The sequence below is a fragment of the Marmota marmota genome, unplaced genomic scaffold, assembly GCF_001458135.2.
Source record: "Marmota marmota marmota unplaced genomic scaffold, marMar, whole genome shotgun sequence".
Taxonomy (NCBI): domain Eukaryota; kingdom Metazoa; phylum Chordata; class Mammalia; order Rodentia; family Sciuridae; genus Marmota; species Marmota marmota.
Window position 1 is genome coordinate 59,068,438 of NW_026000174.1, and position 9,773 is coordinate 59,078,210.

Genomic DNA, 9,773 nt, shown 5'->3' on the forward strand with positions numbered 1-9,773 from the left:
AAATCCCCGCTCTCTCCTTTTCTACAGAGGAGCGTCCCGCTACTTACTTGCGGATTCCCACTTACCTGGGAACTTACTGGCGCACCACCCTGACTGCTGAAAGTTCTGGATCCTGGGTTCGAGGAATATGTTCCCCGTGCGGGCCACCAACTGTCGCGACCCCTCGCCGGCAAGGGAAATACGACACAGGATTCTTCCTTCAACAGTTTATTCAGGCCTTGAGTCATGTATCATCTTCTAGCGCCCCGCCGCCCGAACACACCCAAGCACAGCTTAATAAAGCCCCCCCCGTCCCAATCCCAAGCCGCCACGTGGATCTCTCTCATAGGGTGGTAAGGGATTGTGCGCCAACTCTCCATAAAAGGAGTTGTTTATCACAGGCCACAGTGGAAGCCGGCGCCATCTTCTAATGGCGGCCACGGTCTATAAGAATGGCTTACCACATCTAGTAAATGATTAATTCTGGCTTATAATTCAGATAGGAGTTTGTATTTAATTTCAAATATAACTTATCATTACCCTAAATTCTCAAGGTAGACTAAAGCCTCCTCTCTTTGGGTAAATATTATTTTAAAGCCAAAGGCTTTCTTTGTTCAATATTGGTAAGTTGATCTACAACAAAACTTTACCATTTTATCTGTAGTGCTTATCACACACAGAAAAAACTGATGGATATTATACACAAAGATTCATGTGTTCAGTAAGCATACGTTGCTTAATCTCTTGATGAAGCTTAGAGAAAATTTAACGGGAAGTGACTGATACAGTTTTTAGATGGTACTGAACAAAATGAAAATAGAATTGAGAAGGAGCTAGGATGGCACTTAAATTTTTAAGTTGGAGATCCCTTTGAGTAGTTGACTTGAAAATGAAGAGTTGAGTGAGTGGGTTGTATAGATAGCAAATGGAGATCTATTCCAAGGTGAGAGTACTATTAAGGCAAAAATTCCTAAACACTGAAATGATGGGTTCATTCTGGAACATCGGCAAAAGGTATCTGGAATTTAAAATATCATTAAGAAATGAAAAAAAAAATGATTGATATGATGTAGAACTGACCAAGGGATACCACCTAAGCTATTGCAAAATTTGTCTTTTATTCTGATGAATAAAAGAATAATTGTAGAAATCTTAGCTAAAGATGGGTGCTATCTACCTGTAGTTAATGGATAGCTCTGACTGCTGTTAAATATCAGAGCAGAGAATGCTGAGTATTGAAAATAGAAAATCCTGTTGGGATTTAATTATAACAGTTTCAGAAGTGGACACAGTCTTAGGCCAGGGTTGGAACAGGAGTGAAAAGGGATGAAAATCTTGACATTAAAAAAAAAAAAGAATAACATTTGCTCCCACTGATGTGGATATGAGAGTATTACCAAAGAATATTTTTTAAAGATTGTAAAGTATATTTTCACAGCACACCTTAATATATGTTTTATATTTTTTTTCTGCTTCCAATCAATATGGAGAAATGGAGACTGGGTTAATCTTCCATTAAAAAAGAAAAACAATAACAAAATAAAACAAATGTACAACATATATGATACATATATTTTAAAAACTGACACAGGGAAATAAAAGGCAGGTTCTCTAAATGATGAAAAACAAATGAAACGATTCCTGTGATTTCCCCACCTTCTTGGCTTAAGATTGTATAAGGGATGTGTAACCGATGTGATTCTGCAATTTGTATACAGGGTAAAAATGGGAGTTCATAACCCACTTGAATCAAATGTATGAAATATGATATGTCAAGAGTTTTGTGATGTTTTGAACAACCAACAATAAAAAAAGAATGTATAAGGGATGCCTAGAAAAATACTGAGGAGAAGATACAAAGCTGAGAGCCTGATGAGAACCAGCTAGCTAGAGTTTGGAGAGAAAAAAAATCAAGCATAAGAGAGAGGGAAAGGACATGAAAGGGCATCCCAATTTTGGGATAATCATCCTCAATTATTCAACAGGTGACTGACAAAACACATGTGAATGGCAATAGCACTCAAAAATATTTCCTCCTAGTGAGCAGAAGAATTTATCCTGAATAATCTCTATTCTAGACTCATCTAAGAAATATTAAAAACAATATTTATAATTATTAACTTGTTTCCAAATATTATATGCCAAAACAAAGCTAAATAAAGCTTATAAAATACAGAATTATTTGGTGTAATAACCAATGTATGGTACATATTTAATTATTTCAAGCATATGAAGAATCTGGAAAATATAAAGCATGCCGAGCAGAATAATCAATTAGAATTGACTAAGGCAGCTTGGGTTGCTCCTCAAAATAGAACTTGGCTACCTTGCAGTAAGACCTCACTAACATACACACACACACACACACACACTCACACACACACAAACACACTCACAAACAAATGACCAAGAACTGAAACACATTACTATTGTCAAACATCAAAATTTTTAATTAATTTTTTATTCATATATGACAGTGGAATGCATTACAATTCTTATTACACATATAGAGCATATTTTTTATATTTATGGTTGTATACAATATACACACCAATTCATTTACTTTGGATAATATTGTCCATCACATTCCATCATCATTTCTAACCCCATGCCCCCTACCTGCCCTTCTCACCCCTCTGCCCTATCTAGAGTTCGTCTCTTACTCGCATGCTCCTGCTCCCTACCCTAGTATGAATCAGCCTCCTTATATCAGAGAAAACATTGGGCATTTTTTGGGGGATTGGCTAACTTCATGTAGCATTACCTTCTCTAACTTCATCCATTTACCTGCTGGGGTTGTGGGTCAGTGGCAAAGTGATTGCCCTGCACATGTGATGTACTAGGTTCAAATCTCAGCACCACATAAAAATAAATAAACAAATAAATCTTTGACATTTTATACTGCCAAAATCATTAAGTAGAGACACTATTGACAGTATTAATTGAACTGGATATTAACAGTAGAAATTGAACTGCTAGGGATAAATAATGCACAAGAAAAAATAGTATATATTGGTGTATTCATAGCAGATTAAACACTGTAAAAAATCATAAGCAAACCTGTAAATATGAAAATGAAAATATAAAAATGAAGCCCAGAGAGCTAAAGGAATATGAAAAAAGACAGAAGCAATATGCTTGTTGACAACTTCAACAGCTAAGCACACTTGTAATTTATTTTCCTAAGAAGAGGATTAAAATTTTTTAATGCAATTATAGTTGATAGTTTCACAAATGTTTAAAAAGTGCATGTATGAACATATCACAAAGAATTGCACTGTATATATGTGAGTGAAATTCTTTGTTTTTTATATATTCCACTTTTATATGTGGAATTTAAGTGGAGTAAATTATAGTCTATGCATGTCTGAATATGTCAAAATGAATCCAGTATTTATTACTATTTCAGTATATATTTGGCTTCTTATATTGAGTAGGGTTTGTTATATGTATGTAGGTACAAAAATATTAGGGCCATACACATTTGCAGTAATTATATACTTGGGTGGTTCTCTCTCTTTTTTTTTTCAGGTTCTTCTAATTTTATTAGCAACTACCAAGCTTTATAACTGGATCCAGATGGAGCAGTGCCCTGCAACAAGGAATAGTGTACATGCCAAGGAGAGAGCCCAGATTTCAGGAACCATTACCATGGCTTCCTGAGCCACTTTCTCTCTCTCTTACATGAGAGTGAGAAAACACACAGTGTCCTTGATTCTCAGCACAATCCCTCTGTACAGAGGGAAGTGTTTCCAAGTCTGGAACCACAACAGAAGGCTGAGACACTTCACGAGGAGCTCTCCTCCACAGTCCAGCCATCTCCAGTGGCTCTTCTCACAATGCTTCATCTTCTCATTCTCCTGGGGAAGGACTGAGGGAGAAAACCTGGGATCCCTCTGTCAGGAAACAGGCACAGCTGCCAGGAGCCAGTGTGCTGGCCTCAGTCTCCAGTTGTTAGTGTCTTAGTCTCAATAGAGAACTGGAAAGCAACAGAATTTGGTAGAGCAGGAAGAGAGCCCCAAGGAAGAGTGTCACGCTCAGTGATGCTTAATAGATGAAACGGAATTTCACGGAGATTCTGTGTTACAAGGAGAAACTGCTCAGTCTCAACTTCCAGAAGGTGGAGGTTGCCTGGTTTAAGAGACCTATGTCTTCTTTTTTAGTTCTTCAAATCTCCGGGAAAGATCATCAAAGTCAATGTCTTTAGATGCTGAGGTGCTGGCACTGGCAGATGAAGTTGGCAGTGTGTCTGGCACAGATGGTAACTCTGGCAGTACAAAGTTGTCATAGTTATCCATAGGTCTGGAAAGGGATTTTTCAGAGTTTTCCTGCTTGGGTCCAGGCCCAAATATCTGTGCAGAAGAAACATTCTTATCAGCATTAATGTCATCAACAGATTCATATGATGGGGGAGTTGCTGGTATCTGAGGTGGATGAATATTGGGGAAGGCCTGATAAATCCCCACTGGCATGCCATTGACATCCGATGGTCCCTTAGGCAGTGGATATGAGTAGGGAGTATTTGGAGATGACATGATATAGGCATAGGCATGGGCATTGGCACTGTTCCATCAGTTCCACCAACAGGTGCAGTGGACTCACCACCACCTCCTCCTTTTCCAGGGCTACCTTTCTTCACATCATCTGTGAATCCAACATCAATGAGATCTGTTTCTACTCCAGGAGGAACTTCTTCCATGACCACAGAAGCTCAGGTTCATAGGGTACATTGTAGTTCTTGGCAATTTCAATAAGGTATTCTCTCCACCAGGATTTTGAGTGGGGCTTCCACACTAAGTTTTGTCATTAGCCTGTCATTCAGAGTTCCAATCTGGTTGTTCCTATATAACTTGCCATTTTCCTTGCTATATTTGGCACAGAGCTGATCAGCAACTATTTTCAACTCAGCCACTTCTGACTGGAGTCGAGGAGCAGCCCAGATCAGTGTAGACACAGATTCGGCCAGACCAGAATCTAGCTCCTTCACAGACTGGATGAGGCCAAACCGAGCCAGCAGCAGGTCACAGTACAGCTGCAGGATCTCCATGGCCTCTAGTCAGCAATCTCCTTCCTTCTTTCTGGGACAGTTCCGTTTTTTTTTTTTTTTCTTCCAATAGTTTAAGAGGATTTATGACTAATCTCAAATTGACTCGTAAACGCTCAGCTTTAAATCCAGAGCCCAGCATGCTGTATCGTTCCTCCTGGCCGAATCCAGGCATGAAAACCATAGAGACTGACTTTGCAAACATTGCTCAGCATCCCAGATGGTTCTCTTAAATAGTATAATGTAATATTCTATGTCTCTTCTGATCAGTTTTGTCACGAAATCTTCATATTTCTCAATACTATCATCTCAGGATTAGGATTCCATCAAAATAATTTGATAAAATCCATCATATTAAAAATGCTGGAGAACGTAGGGATACAAGGACCTTACTTCAACATTATAAAGGCTATGTGAAGGTAAACTGAAAGCCAAAAATTAAAAAGTCAAAGTTCTCGGCTCATTGATGATAGGATCCTCTGTAAAGAAGACCTTTTGGTGTACCAGAAGACTTCTAGATTTGGTAAACAAATTCAGAAAAGTAAAATGATACAAGATCAACATAAATACATCAAATGTTCTCTTGTGCTGCAATAATGAAAATGCTGAGAAAGGAGTCAGAAAAAAATATACCATTCACAGTAATCTCAAAGGGGGAAAATTAAAAAAAAAACCTTTAGAATAAATCCATTAAACAAATGGATGGCTTATAAAATGAAAGCTATAGAACACTCAATAAAGACATTGAGGTAGACTTTAGAAGATGGAAAGACCTCTCATGTTCTTGGATAGGCAAAAACAATGTTGTCCCAAATGGCTTACTACCACAAACACTATACAGATTCAATGTAATCCCCATCAAAATACTGAAGAAATTCTTCACAGACCTACAAAAAAAAAATCAAAACTAATTTAGAAGAATAAATGACCATAATAAATAAAACAATCCTGAGCAAAAGGAGTGGAACAAAAGGTTTTACAATAACTGATCTCAAGTTAAACTACAGAATGATAATGATTATAACAGCATGGGAAGGGCTCCAAAACAGACGTGAAGATCAATGACATAAAAAGAAGACACAGAAACAAATCCAAACAGATACAGTCATCTGATACTCCACAAAGGTGTCAAAACTATACTTTGGAGAAAAGATAACATTCTTAAACAATGGTGCTGGGGAAAATGGATGTCCATATGTAAAAAGATTCCTGTCTTTATTCCTGAACAAAAGTCAACTCAAAGTGAAATTTTTGCTTTCTTATAGCTCACTCAGAAAATTTTGAATGCACTGTGTACTTTTGTACCAAGATCAATACTATTATTTTCCTTTTTTTAAGTAAAAATTCATTTGTGCTCACATTTTTAATTATGTACTGTATATTTCAAAAAGTTTGAATAAATCATTTTGAAAGATTTTACCACATACAACTGATAGATGTTTGAGGAGTTAAGTTCAATCTGATTTAAACATTATGCAATGTATATATTATATGGCAACCCATTAAAAAGTACAACTTTTCATGGTTTGAGTATCAGTTAAAATAAAGAGAAAAAACGTGGTGTCCCAAACACTTTTGGTTCCATTTCTGGTGCATTAACTTGTTTCCTCAGCTTCACCTTTGACCGCTTAGGGAGGCTCTATGAAAGATTAGTAGAAGAGATGACTCAGACCTGGTTTAGCGATTTCTCTACCCACCTGAAGGTGGGCAGCTACAGTACTTCATCACCTTACTGGAACAACCCTAAAGGAGAGCTGTGAAGTAGAATCATCTCAGCATGAAGAACTTTGAGTAGTGCCCTTTTTCTTGGAAGGAGAAATTGACAGATATTTTAGTAGATGTCAACTCATGGGTGGTAGCCAATGATTTTCCTGGATGATGAAAGACATGGAAATATTTGACTCGTAAATTGTTGACAAAGTAATGTGGGCAGGAAATACAAGGATATAATGCTCCAAAATGGTAAATTAGGAAGATACTAGTGTCCCCTGTGAATACACAACAAAATGTGAACTAAGAAGAGGGTTTTTACAATCAAGTCTTTGGCATGACCTTCTCTATAGATGTCAGTCAGCCACTTTCCACAGGAAACAGGATTCATGAACACAGTAGTGTTTTAAATTTCAATATCATAAGGACTTAAGCATAGTATTAGGTATGTGGAAACACCTTAACGGGCTGAGACAATGTTCTCCAGGGGAATAAATATGCTCTGAATCAGCCTCAACTTACGTTCCTTGTTTTGATTAGCTAGAAAACAGAGGTGCAGGATTCAAGAGATGGTAACACTCATTATTATCACTTGTGATTCATATTCCTGTAATGTTATACTTCAGTGAGGAGAGGTCTTAGATCCAGAGGAAGGAATGCTTGCACTAGGGGACATGGCAAACATTCCAATGAATTGGATCCTAAGACTGTCATTTTACCACTTTGGGATGCTCATAAGTTTGAATGCAAAGAGAAAATTGTAATGATGTTGTGGTGATGTTTCCTGACTTCTAAGGAGAAAATGGACTCTTAATCCATAAAAGAGGTAAAAAAAAAATGTGAAATGGAAGAAATACCCAAATGATTTTCTTCATATTACAATGCCTGTGGTAATACAGACACATATTAAAGTCAAAAGAAAATTCCAACAACTTTATGTGGAAAATTACTAGTGTCCCAAACCTTCCATAAGTGAAGGCTTGTGTGACTCCAACAGGTAGAGACTTACCACAAGTTGAGGCAATTGAGGAAGACAAAGGGAATGCAGGATGGGTAATAGAAGGTAGGTATAAATTGCTATAAAGAGGCTGCCTGACATCCATTGATAAGGTGATACCAAAGACTAGATTACAAAAATCCTCTTCTGCTTACACAACCTTTTGTTGTGTATCCACAGGGGACACTAATATCTTCCTATTTTTAGCATTTTGGAGAGTTATCCCTGTATTTCTTGCCTATATTACTTTTGTCTACAATTTACAGATCAAATTATTTCCATGTCTTTTGTCATCCAGCAAAATTATTGGCTACCATCCATGAGTTGACATATACTAAAATGTCTGGCCATTTCACCTTCCAAGAAAAAGTGACTGGAACAAGAAACAAGCTTTTCAGTGCCTCTAAATTGCACACAGTGACTCATAATCTCCATAATTGTGTGAGCCATTCCCTCATTAAGACTTCTCTCTCTCTCTCTCTGCACATGGGTTATGTTTCTCCAAGACACCCTCACTGTTACACCTGTGAATAAATTAGTCTATGACAATTAGTGAATGAGTTCTAGGAATTCTCTTAAGCTCATGTAGGGATAATCAGCAAATTGCTTGTCATTTCTTCAGGGTGTCTCAAGTCTCAAAAGTTTAAAAAAAATTTATAATTTTTTTTCACAAAGCTATGTAAGAAACATATGACTCTGTGTATATGTATACATATATATGGAGCCAAGATGGATATTTCATTACAAGTTAAAAAAAAGTTTCACATGATGCCATGTTTTCAAGATATTCACAAGTTCTCAGTAACATTTGCAGATATTTAATTTGATATCAAAACCAGGGTAAAATATGATTAATTTTTACTATATACTCTGTGCTTTTACCCTGCAATAATGTCTTAGCAGAAATAAATCCTTGCCTTATTCTTAAATTAATGTTTTCATGTTATCATGAGGTGTGAGCTAAATTTTCATAAGCATCCTTGAAAAATCATCATGGTACTACTTAAAAATTCTAAGTTTTATTTGAATAGTTTATCTCTCACAGAGGCCAAAACTGAAACCAAATGAAACATAGCTAAGGTGTTTTATTTTACTTTGCTCTTTTAAGATAAGGTTTATAAACCTGAAGAGATTCAGTCTCTCATTTGGATATCCTTCCCAATAGTTATTGATATCTCTAGGATTTTCTTTGTGAAACTTTTAAAATAGATTAGTATTTAATGTTTATGTAAATAGATGTAGAGGTCTGATTCTGTCAGAGTTTTTCTTCACATCTTGAATAATATAGTGCTGGGAGCCATTAGCCAAGTAGGTATGACAATTTCCTTGCCAGCGTACCCCATGTTGCAGTGACATTGAATGTAGGTGACCTTGCTCAAGGACCAAGGCGGATTAGGGTGTTCCCGGTTTAAGATAATCAGGTTTAGGGCGTTCCCAGTTTAGGTTCCAGGTTTAAGGTTTAAGATTATTCCTGCTGGGAATAGGGCGTATCCTGCTGCCTGAGTTCCCCTTGAGTTCTCACGGGATTCAGACAGTATTTTTTGGGAGACAGAAGCCCAGTGGATGTGGATTTGGGCAGAGAACGTGGATTTCCCCAGAATGTGATTGTAGACGGCTGGTGTGAGTTCGGGAATAAAGAGTTGCTGTTTGAATCTACAAGCTGTGTGGTGGCTCGTGATTGTGTGCCCAGCCAGACTGCGGCATTTGGTGGCCCGTACGGGGAACTTCTGAAGCTTGGAGGTAAGTGAAATTGCTCGTCCCTGAGGAAGAGCAAAAGAATGGGTGATCATTTCAAAAAAAAAACAGTGCGTTCTTGTTTTGATTTATCTTGTTTTTGTTTCAAGCTGCCTATCCCTAGAAATTTCTCAGGCAAACTGGAAAAAATGGTTTACTAAAGGTTTGAAGTTTGTCGGCCCTGAGGAAGAGAAAATTGATACAAAGATTTTTTATTCCGTTTTTGTTTCATTCAGTTTCAGTTTTGTTTTGTGTTATCTTATTGGGTTGCGTTATCTTTATAGTAGATTAGAAATTAGTAAAAAACAA

At 37.2% G+C, this 9,773-nt stretch overlaps 1 pseudogene; it reads right to left on the reverse strand.

Annotated features, from left to right (window-relative positions):
- Nucleotides 1–3,638: 3,638 nt before the first annotated feature.
- LOC107135344 lies at nt 3,639–5,225 on the reverse strand (annotated as a pseudogene).
- Between the last annotated feature and the right edge of the window lie 4,548 nt (nt 5,226–9,773).